Source organism: Leopardus geoffroyi, chromosome B1 (genome assembly GCF_018350155.1).
Source record: "Leopardus geoffroyi isolate Oge1 chromosome B1, O.geoffroyi_Oge1_pat1.0, whole genome shotgun sequence".
NCBI classification, from domain to species: domain Eukaryota; kingdom Metazoa; phylum Chordata; class Mammalia; order Carnivora; family Felidae; genus Leopardus; species Leopardus geoffroyi.
Genome location: NC_059327.1, coordinates 46960243 through 46965039, shown reverse-complemented (window position 1 = coordinate 46965039; position 4797 = coordinate 46960243). Strand labels below are relative to the sequence as shown.

Sequence of the window (4797 nt, the reverse complement as noted above, 5' to 3'; positions counted from 1 at the left end):
CAAAATTAATAGCCAGAAATTGATAGCATTTCTATATACTAATGATGAAGTAGCAGAAAGAGAAATTAAGAAAACAGCTCCATTTACAATTACACAAAAATAATAAAATACCTCTGAATAAATTTAATGAAGGAGATAAAAGAGCTATACTCTGCAAAATATAAAACACTGATGAAAGAAAGATGGCACAAACAAATGTAAAGATATTCCATGCTTGTGGACTGGAAGAATTAATATTGTTAAAATGTCTACCCAGAGCTCGCTTCGGCAGCACATATACTAAAATTGGAACGATACAGAGAAGATTAGCATGGCCACTGCGCAAGGATGACATGCAAATTCGTGAAGCGTTCCATATTAAAAAAAAAAAAAATGTCTACCCAAAGTAATATACACATTCAATGCAATCCTTATCAAAATACCAACAGAATTTTTCACAGAACTAAAACAAATACTACTAAGATTTGTATGGATTTCTAACCAAAGCAATTTTGAGAAAGAACAGCAAAGATGAAGTTATCACAATTCCAGATTTCAAGATACACTACCAAGCTGCAGTAGTCAAAACAGTATGGTACTGGCACAAAAATAGATACATAGATGAGTGGAAAAGAACAGAAAGCCCAGAAATAAACCCACACTTACACAGTCAATCTGTGACAAAGGAGACAAGAATATATAATAGCAACAAGACAATTTCTATAATAAATGATGCTGGGACAACTGAACAGCAAAAGAATGAAACTGAACCACTTACTAACACCATAAGCCAAAATAAACTCAAAATGGGCTCAAGACCTAAATGGAAGACTTGAAACCATAAAAATTTTAGAAGAGAACACAGGCACTAATTTCTCTGACATTATCCATAGAAACATGTTTCTAGATATGTCTACTCAGGAAAAGAACCAAAAACAAAAGTGAATTATTGGAACTACATCAAATTAAAAAGCTTCTGTACAGTTTAGGAAACCACCAACAAAACAAAAAGGCAACCTATAAAATGGGAGAAGATGTTTACAAATGATATAACCAGTGATGGGTTAATATCCAAAATATATAAAGAACTTATATAATTCAACACCAAAACCACAAACAATACAGTTTAAAAATGGGCAGAGGACCTGAATAGACCTTTTTGCCAAAGAAAACATATAGCCAACAGACACATGAAAAGATGCTCAACATCAGTAATCATCAGGGAAATGCAAATTATAACTACAATGAAATATCACCTCACACCAGCCAGAATGGCTAGTATCAAAAAGTCAAGAAATAACAAGTGTTGAAGAGGATAAAAGGAAAGTGAACACCCATGCACTGTTGGTGGGAATGTAAATTGGTGCAACCACTGTGGAAAACAGTACAGAGACTCCTCAAAAAATTAAAAGTAACAATGTCTCATGATCCAGTAATTCCACTAGAGGGTATTTATAAAGAAAAATGAAAACACTAATTCCAAAAGATGTATGTATGTTTATTCCAGCAATGTTTACAATAGTCAAGATAAGGAAGCAATCTAAGTGTCCATTAATAGATGAATGAATAGGAACTATCTTGTGATATATATACACGATGGAATATTACAGCACCATAAAGAACAAGAGGTCTTGCCATTTGTGACACCATGGATGGACCTAGAGCATTTTATGCTAACTGGAATAAGTCAGACTGAGAAAGACAAATGCCATATGATTTTCCTCATAAGTGGAATCTAAACAATGAATGAATAAACAAAAAGTAGAATCAGACCTATAAATAACAGAGAGCAAACTGATGGTTGCTGGAGGTAAGGGGTATAGGGGATGGATAAAATGGGTAAAGGGGAGTGGTAGCTATAGGCTTCCAGTTATGGAATGAGTAAGTCATGGGACTAAAAGGCACAGCATAGAGAATATGGTCAATAATATTATAATAGCATTGTATGTTGACAGATGGTAGTTACTTGTGGTGAGCATAGCATTACATATAGAAAAGGTGAATCACTGTATTGCACACCTGAAACAAATATAACATTGTCAATTATGCTCAAATTAAAAAATTTTTAAATTTAAAAATTAATATAAAAAGTAACTTTATTAAACAGAAAAGTGTGCTTTAGAAATAGGAACACTGTTTATAAAATGGGTAAAATAGGGGCGCCTGGGTGGCGCAGTCGGTTAAGCGTCCGACTTCAGCTAGGTCACGATCTCACGGTCCGTGAGTTCGAGCCCTGCGTCGGGCTCTGGGCTGATGGCTCAGAGCCTGGAGCCTGTTTCCGATTCTGTGTCTCCCTCTCTCTCTGCCCCTCCCCCGTTCATGCTCTGTCTCTCCCTGTCCCAAAAATAAATAAACGTTGAAAAAAAAATTTTAAATGGGTAAAATAAAATTAGGATATTTCCATGTAAAGCTACTAAAAGATAAAAACAGAAAATGACAACAGTATATCTAAGGAAAATTCCTCCAAAAGAACAAATCATGAAGCAGAAATTAGAGTTATAAGACAACACTCAAACTGAATAAAACACCCTAAAATAAGTGTTTGAAGATAATGCTTATAGAACAAATTCACATTTTAGGAACAAAATAGACAAATCAGCAAGAAAAGAAATGAATTGATTGAAATCAACAAGAAAATTAAGGAAAAAGTCATAAATGAGGAACAAGGTAAAAACTAATGAGAATTTGTTTTCAAATGAAAATTTAATAAAGTGAATACAGACAGATTAACAAATAAATGAAATAAAGAAAAAAAGAGAAAGAAAATTATTAAAATGGAATATAGGCAGAGAAGATCTAATATAAAAATAAATAGAATCCATAAAGATTTTCAAACAATGTATTAGAACTTGTGTATAAATCTGTAGTCCAGAGAGTTTTACTTTTGGCCCCAATGGGTGAACAAGACCTAGACTTACATTCCAGTCTTAACAATGAGAAAACTGGAGAGAATAAATGGCAATGTTTTCACAATTCATATACTGAAGGAGTGTAATCTGTGTGAGGAGTAAAGCAAATGAGGTGAACCTTATGATTATCCCTGAATTGGGGTGTTTCTAGAAGAGTCCTATTGTCACAACTGAGTTGAGGAGGCTGACGCTAAAATTTGCCTAATATCTTTGCTGACCACAAATTATGGAGACACACACACGAGATCACCAGATGGAACTTATAAGAGAAAAACTAAGATATCAACTTTTTCACATGTGAGGGAGCCATTTTTTTTAATTTGAACCCAGGTAAGTTAACTGTTAAAATAAAAAGCCAACATTCCTCAGAAGAACCTGACAGAATTCATAGTCACTATAACATATCATCTACATTATCCACTTATCAAAGAAAAATTGTGAGACATGAAAAAAAATTAAGAAAAATGTGACTCATACCCAGAAAAAAAGGACAGTCAATTAAAACATAATCTGGGCAGAAGCAGCTCTTCAATATAGCAGACAAACACTTCGAGGGGTCAATTATAAGTATATTCAAAGAATTAAAAGAAAAATATACAAAGAACTAGAGGAAAGATGATGAAGGTGAGTGAACAGATAAGGAATATCAATAGAGAAATACAAAAAATTTATCAAAATACATATTATATAACTGAAAAATACAGTAACAGAAAGTTAAAACTCACTAGATGAGAAGTAGCAGCTGATTGGTGGACTTCACTTGACTTTGAGACTTACACTAAAGCAAAGTAAAAAAGAGTAAGGTTTTACCCTAAAGGAAAAAAAGGATATTTACATCAATGGAACAAAAAAGAGGATTCAGAAGCAGGCCTACACATTTATGACCAATTGTTTTCTGACAAAGGCACAGAGGTAATTCCATGAGGGAAAAGATTAATTTTTCAGCCAATGTGCTTGCATGAATGGATACCCATCCATTTAAAAAGCAGACATCAAGGTTTACTTCACATCATACACAAAACTAATTCAAAATAATGTCTCAATAAAGCACAGACCTATTATAAAAATTAAAACTATACAAATTATAGAAGAAAGCATAGAAAACATCCTTATAATCTTGGACAAGGCAAGACTCGGGTTCCTTAGGACCTAGGAAACAGGGAGCATAAAAAAAAAAAAAAAAAAGATAAAGTGGATTTCATCAAATTTTAAATGCCCAATCTTCTAAAGGTAATTAATAGGCTGCACAGACTGAGAGAAAAATATTCGTAACACATATATATGATACAGGAGTTGTATGCAGAAAATATTAAAAAAAATTAAACTCAATAACATGAAGACAAACAGCTCCCCAAAGCTGGCAAAAGATTTGAACAGAAACCTCACAAACAAGCTATACAAGTGGCCAATAATTACATGAAAAGTTGTTGAACAGCATTAGTCATCAGGGAAATGCTAATTGAAACAATTAGATACCACTACAGACCCACTAGAATAGCTAAAGCAAAAAACAAATGAATAACAAAACACTGAAAAGACAAAGCACTGGCAAGGAAAAATAGCACCCAGAATACTTATACACTGTTGGTAGTAATGAAAAATGGTTCAAGAACTTTGCAGAACAGTTTGGCAGTTTCTTATAAAATTAAATGTGCACTTACACTTGCAGGACCTAGCAATTCCACTCCTATTTCACACAAGAGAAAGAAAAGCCTATGTTCACACAAAAAATTGTGCACAAATGTTCATAGAAGGCTTAAAAAATTTAAATTTTTTAAGGTTTATTTATTTTTGAAAGAGAGAGAGAGAGAGAGAGAGAGAGAGAGTGCAAGCAGGGGAGGGCAGAGAAAGAGGGAGACACAGAATCCAAAGCAGGTTCCAGGCTCTGAGCTGTCAGCAAAGATCCTGA

At 33.6% G+C, this 4797-nt stretch overlaps 1 non-coding gene across 1 annotated transcript; it reads left to right on the top strand.

Annotated features, from left to right (window-relative positions):
* The first annotated feature begins 255 nt into the window (after positions 1-255).
* LOC123596533 lies at positions 256-362 on the top strand. The gene has a single exon (XR_006711709.1). It is a non-coding gene; the product is annotated as a U6 spliceosomal RNA (small nuclear RNA).
* The last annotated feature ends 4435 nt before the right edge of the window (positions 363-4797 follow it).